The sequence below is a fragment of the Malaya genurostris genome, chromosome 3, assembly GCF_030247185.1.
Source record: "Malaya genurostris strain Urasoe2022 chromosome 3, Malgen_1.1, whole genome shotgun sequence".
NCBI classification, from domain to species: domain Eukaryota; kingdom Metazoa; phylum Arthropoda; class Insecta; order Diptera; family Culicidae; genus Malaya; species Malaya genurostris.
In genome coordinates, this window is record NC_080572.1 from 234281923 (window position 1) to 234299871 (window position 17949).

General features: G+C 37.0%; 2 protein-coding genes across 3 annotated transcripts in view; one reads left to right on the forward strand and one right to left on the reverse strand.

The window, feature by feature from the left end:
- Positions 1-8898, reverse strand: part of LOC131439573 (uncharacterized) — a 53172-nt gene extending 44274 nt beyond the window's left edge. The window contains exon 1 of the mRNA XM_058610749.1: positions 7735-8898. The gene's annotated coding sequence lies outside the window, so the exon portion shown is untranslated. The remainder of the gene's footprint in view (positions 1-7734) is intronic.
- LOC131439572 (probable beta-hexosaminidase fdl) overlaps positions 1-17949 on the forward strand; it is a 111420-nt gene that overhangs the window by 64117 nt on the left and 29354 nt on the right. The gene's annotated exons all lie outside the window — the stretch shown is intronic.

Sequence of the window (17949 nt, forward strand, 5' to 3'; positions counted from 1 at the left end):
AACACATGTCTGAGACCTTCTAAATAATCATGTATCTGTTTTTAATTTCGGAAGGGGCCAGCCCCCCCCCCCCCTCTGGGTACGTGACTGACGTCACTTATACGTTTATATCTACGTAGCCGGCAGTGACAGTCAATTGATCTTCGAAGTTAATTCACAATCCAATGGCAGCTTTCAAACTAGTTCAAACTTGTATAAATCGGCTTAGTTATTTCCAAAAAATTGAGCGACTAGAAAATATGCGTTTAGTCGGTTACGTCACTTATACCATATATCTGCGAAACCGAAAGTGACAGCCAATTTATCTTCAAACTTGATTCACAATTCAAAAGTAATTTTTTAAACGAGCCTAAGTTTGTAATAATCGGTTCAGCCATCTTGGAGAAAAGTGAGCAGAGAGAAAATAAATGCGTTTTGTCGGTTCGTCACTTATGCCATTATATCTCTGGAACTAGCAGTGACAGCCAATTGATCTTCGAACTTGATACAGAACCCAATAGTAGCTTTAAAACGAGCTTAAGCTTGTAAAAATCGATTCAGTCATCTCCGAGAAAATTGTGCGGAAAAAATGCTTTTTGTTGGTTACGTCACTTATATCATTATATCTCTGGAACCGGAAGTGGAAAGGAAGATCCACCATCCACCAACTCACAAGGGTTAACAACGTCATCCAGCAAAACAAATCAGTGTCCAAAACGACTGCCATGGCAATATTGGATATTGAAAAGGCATTCGATAATGTGTGGCACGATGGACTGGTGTTCAAACTGCATCGGTATAATTTTCCCATGTATCTTATTAAAATTATCAAAAATTATCTTGCAGATAGAGCATTCCAGGTTTCTCTGAATAATGCACTTTCAGAAAGATTTACTATTCCTGCTGGTGTACCCCAGGGAAGTATCCTAGGTCCCATTCTATACAACATTTTCACATCAGACATCCCACCTCTTCCAGGTGGTGGTGTTCTGTCACAATTTGCTGATGATACTGCCATTCTTTACAAAGGTCGTGTCATTAATGCTCTGAAGAATAAACTACAGACAGGTCTGGACGCTTTAACGGAATATTTTACAAGCTGGAAAATTGTGATCAATGCAGCAAAAAATCAGGTCATCTTGTTTCCACATTCAAGATCTCCAAAACTTGTTCCATCAGACGAATGCAGAATACGATTCGGTGATGAGGTCATTCAATGGTCCGATGAAGTTATCTATCTAGGACTCACCTTTGACAGACATCTGATATTCAGGTCACATGTTGACAAAATCATTCAAAAATGCAGCATACTCATTAGGTCTCTGTATCCGCTGATTTGTAGAACATCTAAACTATGCCTGAAAAATCAGATGGCTGTCTATAAACAAATCATATACCCCGCAATTGAATACGCAGTCCCTGTTTGGCGGGGCTGTGCACGAACACACAAACTTAGGCTTCAGCGCATTCAAAGTAAGATCTTAAAGATGATTCTAAATCTACCCCCTTGGACAAGAACTAGTGAAGTACATGAGATGGCCTCACTGGATATACTAGAACAAAAATTCGAACAATACTGCACGAAATTTGAAGAGAGGTGCTCAATCTCTGAAATACAAATAATTCAAAATTTGTACGTATTAGGTTAAGGATAGTTATAAGTAGGTAGACATTTTATAAATAATTAAAATAAATATTATGATTAAACATTAGTATGTAAAACAAGAGTAACTAAAACACCTAATATTAATAACGAATCGTATGAACAACAAAGATGAAAGGCCAAAGGGTCAAAACACTTGTACTGTAAAATGTTGATGTAATACACAAAAATAAGATTAATAAACAGATATTTATGCAAAAATGAGCGGCAGCCAGTACTGAATTGGTTGTCGAGCTGTTAACTGCGTATTGTGGAATTTTTATGCAGAAACACGCACACAGGAGGAACAGTTAAGGGCAAGGCAAAGTCCCGCTTAAACCGTGCTGGTCTGAAGTGCCCAGTTGGCGGCAGAATCCATCGTTTGCCTCGGAAGGGGAACTACGCCGAGCGTGTCAGTGCTGGTGCATCGGTCTATATGGCGGCAGTGATGGAGTACTTGGTTGCCGAAGTGTTGGAATTGGCCGGTAACGCTGCCCATGACAACGAAAACGAAAATCATCCCTCGCCATCTGCAGCTGGCCATCCGTTGAAAACCCCGTCCTTTTCAGGATGACCACATCACTGTGATAAAGAAATATTTCGAATTGCTTTAAGTTTAGCCAGTTCTGATACGCCTGGAAAGTAGAATGCGCAAATCAAGTGGAAACATTTGTTCTAACAATTTTTGTTTTCGGCCGCATACTAAAGTAATCGCGACAAAAATACATATTGATCTGTGGCAACTCTGTTTCGCACGGCATATTTGTAAACTAGTATAAAGATGTGTTCAAAATCATCACTTTCGCTTTCGCATTGCCGTTCGTAATTGAATGTGTTAGTGACGGTGCAAATTATTTTAACTCCCATCTTGATGAATCTTTTGGTAGGAAATATTGAGATCTGAGATGGTTCTCGTGTGTCTTGTTTCGGCAATGGGCCTTGCTGGACTTTTTGGCTGCCTTTTTCGGTTTCATTGTGCTGACGGTGTCTCGTGCATTCATATCGGGAAACAATGAGACGACAGGTCCTCGATGTTACTGTCGTGTGTCTTGTTTCGGGAAGAGTTGCTCAGCAAATGGTAGGAAAAATGAACCATTCAACTTTTATATGGATGCTCTTGTATAGATACAGACATCTCGCGTTCTGATTGGCTGGTGCTGTCATGGGTTAAATCAAACAGGTTTTTCAATAGTGTACTATTGAAAAACTTCAATATTGTTGTAATACACGTTCAAGTTGAAGATTTTCGATTCTATTGGTAGTTAGATTATATAAATCCTTCTACAGATCACTGAGCTATGAGCTTTCAAAATACGAGAAAGGCAAACGCGCCTTATGATTTATCTTCTTTGATACTCGTTTATATAGGGTGATTTTTTAAGAGCTTGAGAACTTTTTTAAACAATAAAACGCATAAAATTTGCAAAATCTCATCGGTTCTTTATTTTAAACGTTAGATTGGTACATGACATTTACTTTTTGAAGATAATTTCATTTAAATGTTGACCGCGGCTGCGTCTTAGGTGGTCCATTCGGAAAGTCCAATTTTGGGCAACTTTTTCGAGCATTTCGGCCGGAATAGCCCGAATTTCTTCGGAAATGTTGTCTTCCAAAGCTGGAATAGTTACTGGCTTATTTCTGTAGACTTTAGACTTGACGTAGCCCCACAAAAAATAGTCTAAAGGCGTCAAATCGCATGATCTTGGTGGCCAACTTACCGGTCCATTTCTTGAGATGAATTGTTCTCCGAAGTTTTCCCTCAAAATGGCCATAGAATCGCGAGCTGTGTGGCATGTAGCGCCATCTTGTTGAAACCACATGTCAACCAAGTTCAGTTCTTCCATTTTTGGCAACAAAAAGTTTGTTAGCATCGAACGATAGCGATCGCCATTCACTGTAACGTTGCGTCCAACAGCATCTTTGAAAAAATACGGTCCAATGATTCCACCAGCGTACAAACCACACCAAACAGTGCATTTTTCGGGATGCATGGGCAGTTCTTGAACGGCTTCTGGTTGCTCTTCACTCCAAATGCGGCAATTTTGCTTATTTACGTAGCCATTCAACCAGAAATGAGCCTCATCGCTGAACAAAATTTATCGATAAAAAAGCGGATTTTCCGAATGGACCACCTAAGACGCAGCCGCGGTCAACATTTAAATGAAATTATCTTCAAAAAGTAAATGTCATGTACCAATCTAACGTTTAAAATAAAGAACCGATGAGATTTTGCAAATTTTATGCGTTTTATTGTTTAAAAAAGTTCTCAAGCTCTTAAAAAATCACCCTGTACCAAACATTTCAGAAAAGTTTAATTGTGAACTATTTAAGAATATGTCACACAACTGAAAGTTTTATCATAAAATTGTGATCATATTTCCGATGGCATGTAGCAAGAATTATGTTGATTCGTTAGATATAACAGGAGATATTCACGATCAAAAACTTATCACTCTCTCAGAGGGTAAGTTTTGAAAAGGCGCCCCATAGTAAAGTAAGTCGTATTCACGACAAAATCATGATAATGTTATTAAGAAAAAGAAAAGCATTATCACATCACTAGGTGGATTAAGTTTTCTTAAAAAAAAGCTACGGTTTTCCAAATGTTTTCTTCAATTCTTCAGTGCATTAGCTGTTTGTACTATCCTGATAATGCAACTTAGCAGTTCAACATAAACCGCTAAACAGACGTACAGGTTCATTCTACTTTGTTTTGTGTGAATTTTTTCCCGATCCGATTCCGGTTCCGATACTACCGGGTGATATGCACCAAAAAATGAAAACAATTCTCACTCAGAGATGGCGTGACCGATTTTTACACACTAAGATTCAAACGAAAGGTCTCATGGTCCCAAAAATTTTATCTTTATCCTTCTTCCAGTTCTGGAATTACAAGACAATATGTGCAAATCTATGAGAAAATTCGAAAAATCTTCATTTTTACAAACTAAGGTGCAAATGAAAGGTCTTGAATTTTTTTTAAATCCCCGAAAGTTGATCTAGATCCGACTTTTGGTTCCGGTATTACAGCGCGATAAGTAAAAAATTTTCAATTTCATGAGGATTTTGTCAAAAGTGATGGCGAAACGAAATGCAAATTTTTATAAAATTCATTGGTAAATTCATCTAGTTGACAAACCTTGTTAGTTAGTGGATATTTAAACCTACTTTGGGGTTACTAGTCCCCGGTTTCTTCTTCCGAACGCACCGGTAATAGTGAAAAAAAGCTCCAAAAACGGAACTCACTTCGATTTCTGAGCAACGGTTGAACCGATTCTGAGGTTCTCATTGTCTTGAAAGATACTGTGCAACTTCATCCAGATCCGACTTCTGGTTCCTGGAAATTATTGTGCTATGCGTATCAAAACTTTCAAACTGTCATACAAAATTATGCAATATCAGTACGCATCGGTACGTGCTGGTACGGAAGAAGAAAACGCCACCGTCTAGCACACAGCTTGCTTAGTTAACACTCCAAATACCAAGCTTCAAAAAAATTTGAAACGGTAACTTTGAGCTGTTATAGCTCAGCTGTTTTTCATCGAATCTCAAAAAATTTTACACCCTCGAATTTTGTGAAGTTCGTAGATTGATTCAAAAACTTTATTGGAGATGATTGGTAAAGGAAAACCAATGAAAATTTGATTTTTCCCGTTCCAAGTTTTTTTTCACGCGCCCAATATGCCCTATCTGCTTTCCTATTTTCTTTCCTTTGGCATAAACGTCGCATAGAAAATATTGAATACTTCAACTTTACCGAGTCATAACTTTGCTGTTAGTCAACCGATCTTCAAAATTTGTTCATCATTGGAAAGGTACTTTCCAGAAATAAAATGCACTGCAAAAAACGAAAAATAGGGTTTCCTACCCAAAGTTATAATGAAAACTGTAGAGATGAGACTTTTTACAATGATCGTAAATATCTCGAAATTCAAAGCGATGACCTATATATTTTTCCACATCATTCGATTGCTAGTGATACCAGCTACAATTTTCGCTCAACTACCATTCCTGCACAATCAAAAGAAAACTTTAAAAAATCGATGAATTTATAAATATATATGAATTTTTCATTTTTTTTTTCCACATGTTTTTATATAACTCAACAATTAAAGTGATGACATGTACATTTTTCTGATTCATAATATTGGAATCATCACCAGAAACAATGTATTGATGATCAAAATTGTATATTCGTCCAAAGAATCTCAAGAAATTTGGTACAAATACAGCGAAATTTCTGATCTTCTACCGATTTTTTGAGAATTTACGGAAAACCTAAAACAAAAAAAACCTAATTTTTGTAGTTATCAATTGCGTTTGGGTTGTGCTTAAAAATTGTTTAGATCTTTTGTCCAATACAAAAACATAATTATTTTTAGAGTTTAGGTATATTTACCAAATTTTTTAAGATTTTCAGTGAAATCCAAGTTTCAGTTTTTTTTTGTAAATTTAATAAATTTCCAACTAAAATAATAGAAAAATATATGTCATAAAATTTCAAAGTTTTGATTTGTTATTTTTTTGCAAATTTTTCCCAATAATAGAAATTCACTATATTTGTACCAAATTTCTTGAGATTCTTTGAACGGATATATAATTTTGTTCATTAATACGTTGTTTCTGGTAATGATTTCAATATTTTGGAGTAGAAAAATGTACATGTCATCGCTTTAATTTTTGAGTTATATACAAACATGTGGAAAAATGAAAAAATCATATATGTTTATAAATTCGTCGATTTTTTAATGTTTTCTTTTGATAGTGCAGGAATTATAGTTGAGCGAAAATTGTAGCTGGTATCACTAGCAATCGAATGATGTGTTAAAAAAAAATATAGGTCATCGATTTGAATTTCGAGATAGATATTAACGATCATTGTAAAACGTCTCACCTTTTTTAAGGTCATCTATCTACAGTTTTTATTATAACTTTGGGTGGACAACCCTATTTTTCGTTTTTTTCAGTGCATTTTATTTCTGAAAGTAGTGCCTTTCCAATGGTTAACAAATTTGAAGATCAGTTGACTAACAACAAAGCTATGACTCGATAAAGTTGAAGTTCTCAATATCCGATTCGCGATGCAGGTGCCGCATGAATGCAGATAGGGCACATTTTGAGCTTGAAAAAAAAACTTGGAACGGGAAAAAAGAGATTTTCATTAGTTTTTCCTAAACGATCGTCAATAATGATATACTTAAAATAGTAACAACTGAGCTATGATAGCTCAAAGTTACCGTTCCAACGTTTTTTGAGGCTTGGTGCTCCGCGTAACTTTTTTAGGCTTGGTATTAGGAGTGTTAAAATTGAACTAAGCACGTCACGTGGCTTAAACAAGTTTTTTAATCGATTTTCAAAAATGGAATGCAAAAGTTTAACGGATGACAGTTGTTTTACACTTAAGAAATGTTAGGAACGTAATCCAAATATTTAGGCTTTAAACTGAGCATTATTTCTTGGGAATAGAAAATATGCAACAGCTAGAATCGATATTCGTTTTCATTGATTGTTACACATGAGGCATTATTAAGCTGTTGTTCTAGGGCCAATTAGTTCTGATACCATCCATTTTAAAAGGACGTATTTCATATGTTGTAAATAAACTAAAAATATTGATTTTTTAAACAAAAAATATTCACTTGAAATTTTTTCAAACCTTTCGAATTCGAGACGACTATTGTTCTTAAAAAGTTCTGCTCTTCGTTGAAAACATGAGCATAACTATTAAATTTTTTAAAGTTATGCCGGAAATCTTCAATCTGATCCGTATGCCAGAAGAATAATACAGGCTCCTGTATCAGCCTCTTTATGAGAAGTATAACTGATAACATTTAGAAGGCGTCAAACATCATAATATTGATAATAGCAGCGTCCATTCAGCACTACCCTATCTCCAGAACGGCCTCTTAACAGCTATATAAATGTTAATTTGACGTCGTATACTTTCCTCCGTAATTTTCCCCTCTCTTACTCTTACTGGTTTTCCTTTTCCCATGCACAAACAATGGTAAAATGTTTGCCAAAATGTGCGATCTGTTTTCGTTTCGGAGGGCGGCTGTCATACCACACACCGGAATGGGCTAGGCAGCATATCCGTGGCATCGAGTACTTACTTGGGGTAGTACTAGATCGATAGCAGAACTCCACTCGAAAAAGTGCCAAACACTTTCTGTTGTTTCCCGCCGTAGCCGAATTCGCCGTACTACGCAACTTTTTACCGGTGAATCCAAGGCCAAACACTTCAACCTCAGCTGGTAACGAATCGTTTTTTAACTATGAGTTCACACCACCGGGATTCGATAGAATTTCGCGCGAAATTATACGTAATAATAATCACCACTCCACTGCTTGGCTGGTAGCTACGGATATGCCAAACAATCGATCATAAATAATTCAGTGCGATGGCTTTTTCACTTTCACGATTCGTTATGTTTTCTTTTTCTCTTCGTCGTGGTTGATTACATTATTCGGACATCAATCAAAGTTTCCTATGTGTCGAGTGTTGAAGCTGGTAGCACATTTCCAGGATATCCGGTTGAACTAACGATAAAATTGCGAACTGATTTCAAGTTTTTTTTTCGGGGCTATTGCTCTCGGTCCTACCGTAAAGCCGTTTACTCAAGAACTAATTCGCTCATTCGAAACCGTTGAATCCTGAACCGTGTGACTACTGTCAGCGGGTGGGTGTGGGCGAATGTAGTGTTTATAATCTCCTCCCCAGGAGAATGGGGAAAAAATAGTGTGGAGGTATCCGATAATTTAGTACATTCAGCCAACAACCTGCTGGTTCATGACGTCTTAGATGTTAGACGTTGATGCTAGGCCCCACGATGATGAGGAGACTGATGACGATCATTATCATCGTGTCCCACCCCCGTGTTGATGCACAGCTGCTTGGTTGTGATGGCAATGAAACGCACCCAAACAAAACTATCCTCACCATTCACTAACACGCACCCACAAAGGATTTCAACCGTGTCCCTAGCTGAAGAGCTGTCTCAAAGCAATGGTTTTTCCAATGGAGCCACTCATAACACGCGAAACAATACGATGTGCACGCCACGGTTCCTTGGAAAGGACTGAAACGGGAAAATTGTTTTCCATATTTCGTACCACGTGCGCCAAACACGGCTGAGTCGACGGCGAAAGAAAACGGTTTCGGCCGTTTGATACTTCTTGGATCGGCCACCATCAAACTCGGCTCGGTAGGTGGTATGGTACGGAGTAACAGAAGATGAGTACTACAACAATCCTCCCGCTCAATCCGTGGTGAATAGGACAAGGATATGCATGATACTACTGCTGCTTCCTATCGCGGTATTTAGCGATTGTTTGATAAGCGGTGAAAAGATCCGCTTCGTTCGTTGTCAGACTAGTTTGTTTCTTCGTCATTCATCCGTTTATTGTTATAGAACCACGTTGCCGTTCCGGATGTAGCTGTTCATTATAAAGGTATGTGGTCACGATAGGAACTGAGTGTAAATGAATGCTTATGAGCATTACGGATCGGTTTCCGATTAGTGTCGCTTATATTCGAGCAGTGGCTGGGAAGTGATAAAGCATCAAATCGAATTTCCCAAAGTTGATTTTAATTTTATGCTATGTCATTGTAAACTTGCATCGGACACAAATACTTATTATTATAGAAGGAATACTTGGGACTTATCGACTTCAATGATATGGCTGTCATACCAATCGCCATTGCCATTATTTCTTAAGGCAATTTACATAAGCTTTTCTTCCCCGTAGCATCACTTTTACATAGAATTCTTATCCTAATATAATACTAATATAGTCACAACGATTTGAGTTTAATAAAACATATTCTTCTTGTTTCTTAAATATCACATTAGGTATTTCGTTATTTATTATTAAATCTACTTAAGAACATTATTTTTAGCATTAGCATTAGCATTAGAGACCGCCCGTGTGTTGCTACTCCGTTATTGATCTGGACCAATTGAGATTGCAAAATGATTTTTTGAAGTAACATGTTTGGGAATAACACATTGTTTCACACTGTGCAAACTGTATTGAACCATGCATGCTGATCAATACCGACGCCGGCCACGTCCGAATGCAGATCTACTTGGGAGGGAAAGGATTGTTAGTTCGATGCATGTTGCTACTAGGAACCGAGGAATCCTCTGCATTCCCACATGCATCACAGGAGAGGATACTTTGTTAGTAAATGTTTTAATAATGTTATCATGTGTTTATTGCTCTGGGTAGCCGGCTACCAAGAATGTTTTAAAGTATTATCGTTTTATGTGTTACTTTGTGCTGGCAATATAATGCACAAAACAGTCAATCTCCGAAATTGACAAAACTCCGGACAGCCGGCTGTTGAGTATGCAGTCACTCGTTTATGCATCTACCTTTCGCGTTTTTTTTAGTCATGCAAAAAAAACACATGTGGATTGATAAAAAAAAGGTATCATCTCACTGCTAGGTGGATTAAGTACGTTTTTATAAATGAAACTACGTGATACAAAATAAACGAGCGAATAGGATTTAAACAAAAAAGTTGATTCATTGCATTGAAATATTCTAAACAGTTATTATAAAATCATTTTAAATCACCAAACAAAGGTCAACAGATTTCACACGCGTCTTGATTCTTTATTATTTCCGCTTTATTATTTTAATTGTTAATTAAAATTATTAATTGGTTGTATTAGTTGATCTGGGCAGCCGGCTACCGAGAAAAATATTAATTTACTGTTTGAAATATTAATATCAAGTGTTTTTTACTATGTATTCCAAATACCGATATATGTTATCTCTGTTATTAACTTTGTAATATAAACGGATTTGCGCAATGGTTGAATTTTATCATTCATTTTATAATCCTGAAAGACAATCAATAACATGGAAGAAGAAATCATTCCTAATAAAACTTTTCTCCGAAGCTAGACGGAAATTGATAGGTTGAATAAAGAGATGATTTAGTAAAATAGAGTAATCAGAAGTAAAACATTGAAAATATCTGATAACTGAACGGAAAAAGAAACTCCTGCAATTGTCGCCTTTTACGACATGGAAGCAGGAACCCAGTGGATCTATTCTTGGTTCATTTTTTTCCGCCGGATTCCACACGACATCTAGGCTGGTATAGTCCGGAGAGAGCTAATAGGTACTATCAATCTCCTAGTGGACCCCAGCCCCTTATTAAATCTACTTAAGAACATTATTTGAACAAAAACATTAACTGATTAAATTATAAAATAAGCTGAAATTTTTAAACATTTTGTTGTTGATTTCGTAACCTATTTTGAGTTTGTTTTTATCAGCACATCATTTTTATTAAAATTTTGCTATTGGATGAACTAATGGACGCAGTAGGAGTCAGAACTAACCCTCAAAAGGGTCAGTTATTGAATTGAAACTTTAATTGGCTCTATGAAATGATAAAGAAGTTTCATGTAAGAAAGGTCACGATAAGCCAGAATGTCTCGAACTGGGACATTGGATAGTCTACCTTGGGTACGCAAGGAATTTATTAGTTGAGATATGACATCACGATACTCCACGCATGTCCAAACGACATGATCAATATCGCGATAACCTTCGCCATAAGCACAATGATTAGTCTCGGAAAGTCCAATTCGAAGAAGATGTGCATTTAACGTGTAGTGATTGGACATGAGTCTGGACATCACACGAATGAAATCCCTACTCACATCCAGTCCCCTGAACCATGCCTTTGTCGATATTTTAGGAATAATTGAGTGCATCCACCCACCCAGATCATCGTTATCCCAAGAAGCTTGCCAGCTGGCAAGTGTTCTTTGGCGAGTCGCGCTATAGAATTCGTTGAAAGCAATCGGTCTCTCATAAATTTCACCTTCAATAGCACCACGTTTGGCTAAAATATCGGCTCTTTCATTGCCTGGAATGGAGCAATGAGCCGGGACCCAAACTATTGTGATTTGATAATTATTGTTCAATATGTCGTTCAGACACTGTTTTATTTTGCCCAAGAAAAACGGTTCATTTTTGCCAGCAGCGTTTGAGCGAATGGCTTCAATTGCACTCAGACTATCTGTGAAGAGAAAATAATGGTTTGGAGATAATGTGACGATTACACTCAAACTATAAAGAACTGCTGCTAACTCTGCTATATAAACAGATGCAGGTTCTTGAAGCCTAAATGAGACCGAAACATTATTGTTGAATACACCAAACTCAGTAGCCCCTTCAATTCGTGATCCGTCCGTGTACAATATTTCCTCAGAGTCAATATGCCTCAACTTCTTTGAAAATATTTTTGGGATTTCCATCGAGCGTAGGTGCTCCGGGATTCCACGCATTTCGCGCTGCATGGATGTGTCGAAAAATAAAGTTGAGTCAGGGACATTTAGGAGGCTGACACGGATAGGAATATATCTTGAAGGGTTGATTTCCTGTGACATATGGTTAAAATATACTGTCATGAATCTTGTTTGAGATTGAATCTCAACTAACCTTTGGAAGTTATTAATAACCAGGGGATTCAGTACCTCACATCTTATTAGCAGTCGCGATGAAAGCTCCCAAAAACGATCTTTCAATGGAAGAACTTCAAGACTCATTGTATGTGTCGAATGCATGCAACCTACAGCAATTCGCAAACAACGATACTGAATTCGCTCAAGCTTGATAATATGAGAGTTTGCAGCGGAACGAAAGCAAACGCATCCATATTCCATCACTGAAAGTATTGTTGTCTGATACAATTTTATTAGATCTTCCGGATGAGCACCTCACCAAGATCCTGTTATTGTTCGAAGAAAATTTACTCTTTGTTGGCATTTTGTTATCAGATACCTAATGTGTCCTCCCCACGTGCATTTGGAATCAAATCACACCCCGAGGTATTTGAAAGCCAAAACCTGTTGAGGCTGAAGCTGCGCGGGATTATGCTTTCTTGAGAAGACGTCCAGCTCTGTTTTCTCCGCAGATAATTCGATACCCAGATGAACAGCCCAAACGGACAAGTTATCTAAGGTATCTTGCAATGGTTTATGCAGATCAATAGCTTTGGGTCCAGTAACTGAAACTACACCATCATCTGCCAATTGTCTTAGTGTACATGGGGTTACTAGACAGCTGTCAATGTCGTTTCCATAGAAATTATACAGGAGCGGACTGAGGCATGAGCCTTGCGGGAGACCCATGTATCTAATCCTGATTGTTGCCAAATCGCCATGTGAGAAATACATGCAGTTCTCTAAAAAAAGTTGTGCAAATAATTATTTATAACCGGTGTATGTCCATGTTGGTGGAGCTTGTCTGAAAGAACTGAATCAAATGCTCCTTCAATGTCTAAAAATACAGAGGTCATTTGTTGTTTTCGAGCTAAGGCAATTTGGATGTCAGACGAAAGTAATGCAAGGCAATCATTCGTCCCTTTATTTCTACGGAAGCCAAGTGTCGAGACGTCGTAGAATATTTTTTTCGAACAATTTTCTGATGCAGGACAACATTGCAATGGGTCTATGTGTGTTGTGATTGGAAGCTGGTTTCCCCGGCTTTTGAATGGCGATAACTTTCTTTTTTTTCTCGGAAATATGACGAGTACTCAAGAATCTGCTTCCTTCATCGGGCATGCCTCATCGTCGTAAAGGGGTCTTTTTTAATATTAAAATCAAATAGATAATATACACAAACAATCGATGTTATCAGTCAGTAGATCAAAAACGAAGAGCCTTTGAGAGACTTGTGATGATGCGATAGAGTTTGAAATTATCTTCATACATTACTTTAAATGACGACAATACACTGGAAAGATCGTTAACTAATAGAACGGAGAGGAGTGGGCCGAGTGGCTCCCTAGTGTAACGTTCAAGGATTCAGAGAGTACTGTTCCGATTCGTACGGTAGCACTTCGATCAGTGAGATATGACATAATCAAATTAGTTATCCATTCAGGGAATCCGCTCCGTCTCAATTTTTCCACTAATAGCTGATATGGAACACGATTGCAAGCTTTTGAAAAGTCAAAGTAAACTGCGTCAATTTGTTGCCGTTTTTTTGTTGATGTTTTTGGGTACCCTGGATCTCGACTTTTCATGCATTTCTAAGACATTTGGCATCCAAAAAAAAATTCGATTTCGGAAAGTTCCAAAGTCGAACTTTTTCAAAAAACATTTTTTAGATTATTAGCTTCATTCTTGTTTACGACCGTATGCGATACGTTCGAAAGTATAGCAAATTCGTATTCCCGTTTACGTTCGAATCATTCACACTTTTAAACATCGTACATGCATAAAAACAACGCCCATCCAACTTTAAACTATCAGTTCTGGTACAGATTTGAGTTGTAAATAAAAATCTTTGATATTATTTGTTATTTGACTTGTTTTTTTCACTGATTTTGTATCATCATGTTTGCTTACGTCCGTTTCGACCATACGACGAACACATGCTTTCGAACGAATGCGAACAAGCCATTCTTGTTTTCACTCGAACGTGTACGTACACGACTCCTGTGCAAAAGAAGGATCGGCAGCGCAGGTAGTTTTTTTAGGAAGATTCCAAGCATCAAGGAAGTGACGAATGCTACATAATAAATAAATATCGTACTCAGGACCAATTTTATTCAAGTTGGTAAATGAAATTTTCAAATTAAACTTCGTGCAAAGTAAAAAAAAAGCATTTGAAATAGCAGTCCGATCAGTAGTATCTGCGAAAAATATGTTGCATTTTTCTTGCAATTTTGTCATGTTTTCGATAGCCTACATATTTATTTCATTGGTAAAATCATGCATTCGATATAAAATAAAGCATGTTTACCCATGGCGTATTTTCCATAAAGTACTTAATAGAGGTAAAATTGATGCGTAAAAACTTTGAACCTCGCATATATTCAAAGGCTCCCCAGAAAAAACAGCATTTTACTATACTGCTATGCTTTCTAAATGATTTATGCAAAACACAAATTTATGATTTGATTACAAATCACCTTTAGATTCGAAAATAATTTTGTTAGAGATCGGTTAAACTTTCTTCAATGGGTTCGAACGGTTGATTCGCAACATTAAACTGACGAATCGAAACCACGGCATTTCGTCTATTCGTCCGTAAACGGGAATGGGACATTTCGTTCGTACGAATGATGTTCGAATACACGTTTCGTTTGAAACTAAAATGGCATACATTCTAGCGTTTCGCATATGGTTAATCACATGAATTGGACTGATTACATCAAGGCTTAGCATTTATTTTAAGAAGTTTACTGATATTTGAATATTTTGTGGCAAACGCTTCGCGTTCGAATTCATTCGAGTGAAAACAAGAATGACTTATTCGTATTCGTTCGAAAGTACCCGTTCGTCGTATTGCGGATACGGACGTAAACAAGAATGAGGGTGTGTATGTTACCATATCTGGCCGTTTCATGCATTTCTAATATATCTGGCATCAAACAATATTTCCTTAAGTTTTGAGAGTTTTTTTACGCAAATTTCATAATTTGCGCGGTTTTTACGCGGATATCCGAAGTCACGCGGTTTTTTTATGCGGTACGTATCCCTCGCGTAAAAATGACCTCAGTAATAAAGGGTGATTTTTTAAGAGCTTGAGAACTTTTTTAAACAATAAAACGCATAAAATTTGCAAAATCTCATCGGTTCTTTATTTTAAACGTTAGATTGGTACATGACATTTACTTTTTGAAGATAATTTCATTTAAATGTTGACCGCGGCTGCGTCTTAGGTGGTCCATTCGGAAAGTCCAATTTTGGGCAACTTTTTCGAGCATTTCGGCCGGAATAGCCCGAATTTCTTCGGAAATGTTGTCTTCCAAAGCTGGAATAGTTACTGGCTTATTTCTGTAGACTTTAGACTTGACGTAGCCCCACAAAAAATAGTCTAAAGGCGTCAAATCGCATGATCTTGGTGGCCAACTTACCGGTCCATTTCTTGAGATGAATTGTTCTCCGAAGTTTTCCCTCAAAATGGCCATAGAATCGCGAGCTGTGTGGCATGTAGCGCCATCTTGTTGAAACCACATGTCAACCAAGTTCAGTTCTTCCATTTTTGGCAACAAAAAGTTTGTTAGCATCGAACGATAGCGATCGCCATTCACTGTAACGTTGCGTCCAACAGCATCTTTGAAAAAATACGGTCCAATGATTCCACCAGCGTACAAACCACACCAAACAGTGCATTTTTCGGGATGCATGGGCAGTTCTTGAACGGCTTCTGGTTGCTCTTCACTCCAAATGCGGCAATTTTGCTTATTTACGTAGCCATTCAACCAGAAATGAGCCTCATCGCTGAACAAAATTTGTCGATAAAAAAGCGGATTTTCCGAATGGACCACCTAAGACGCAGCCGCGGTCAACATTTAAATGAAATTATCTTCAAAAAGTGAATGTCATGTACCAATCTAACGTTTAAAATAAAGAACCGATGAGATTTTGCAAATTTTATGCGTTTTATTGTTTAAAAAAGTTCTCAAGCTCTTAAAAAATCACCCTTTACAACCGAAAACACGATGCGTTCAATGATTCAAATTGGAATTTCAAATTCCGTACGAGTAATTTATCGCCTTAATTTTATGTCAGAAAAAATCGTTTGCGAGCGATTCCGCAGATTGCCCAGCTCTTTATTCCACCAAGGTCGTCTGTTGTTGAAATTTTGCTTGCACCTTCTTCGAGGAATGTAATGTACAAAAATCGAATTTAAATCACAAAATAAAACTTTTCTGTCAGGTTAAAAAATCCTCGTCCAGGTAAAAAAAAAACAATTTAACGCAAGCAGAAATCAGAACACATTTGTTCAAGTGGCACACTCTCCTGGTTATTTGGAGATTTATCCCTTCGGCATCAAATATATGGGGAAGTCGAAGCAGCTCATAATTAGCTACAAGCTCAATAGAAAATGTGTGAATCAAATGATACGTTTACCTTAGATTACTTAGCGGTTTATGTTAAATTACTGTGAGGCGTGGCAGTTCAACGTCAACTGCTTTGCATTGATGAGTCGAAGACGAAACACACAAAAATCATACATTCATGTGCGCTTAGTACAAGCCGGTAACTTGTTACCAAATCCATAGATGACTACTTGCAGAAAACGACCAGTATGTCATAAACTTGTTTACGTTCGGGACTTCATCAGTGAAGACATTGCACTATGGTCCGAAACGGGAAATTAGCGCGACAAAAATATTTTCACTATCAAATATTAGTTTTTTGTAGTTGGTGTCTTCACAAAAGTTGTTTGTAATCATATGGCGCTTCTTTTGATGAAAAAAGTTACTAGGGTGGTCCTCATTTAGATTGAAATCTAAAATCTAATTATCTTAATTGAACTCAAAAATGATTTTGTCGTACAATAAAGTTGTAGGAAATTTTATTTCGAGCAACTTTGTTGAAAAAAGTACCTCTATATCTCTTCATTTGATCGAGTTAGATCAATTTTCCCAAGTAAAAGTAGGGTGGCTCCTGAAAAATCACTTTTTTTATTCTAACTTTTTTGTGAAACGTTCCACCGAAAAGTTGTCTGTAGAAGAGTTATTGAACTAATCATTGTGCACAATTTTGCTCAACCAAGCTTTTCATATGAGCTACCAGTAAATAGTTATGATGGTTTTTTCATCAAAAACTAGTCAAGCTTCAAATATCAATATTCGTTAGATGCCATAGTTTCCCGTTTCGGACTACTGTGCATTGTGGCTCGGAACAACTTGATCGGGAATATTCGAAGAATATTATATTAAATTTTCACGAAGAAATATTGAAAAATACAGCGTTTTCAGCAGCTATTCGAACGTGCCTTGGAGTCCAGAAGAATTGCGGTGTCCCTCAAAACTTGGTGCTGAATCATCTGAAATAAAAAAAATAATAAAATGTTATTAGTTGAAATTTCATAGGCTTTTTTCTGCAGAAGCACGAGTGTAGCTATGTGAGCGTGATTCCCTCGCTTTATCTTACTTTAATTTAAATTCAGGTTACTAGCAGTAAAAAAACCTGTGAAATCTACTCTGAAAATTGATTTCAACTGAAATTTCTTAGTTGATTATGACTTTCATTGGTTTAGTTTTCGATAAAATTACACTGAAAAAAATCAGTGCGGACAAGGAAATGTTTAGTTCAAATAACTTTTTTTTCCTTAAAAGCGGCACTCTTGAATTTTCGACCGTAGACAGAAAACCTAATCACCTATCTTGTATCAAAATATCATCCAAATCAAAAACGTTTATTTTTTTGCAAATCGACTTTAAACATTTTAAAATTGATTTTTTTTCAGTGTCAGAGTCGATTAGGGTTGTTTCCATGTTTTTATTCGAAAACTTAACTAATTTTGTAAAAATTACTCAGACAATCGTTTTCTGTAGG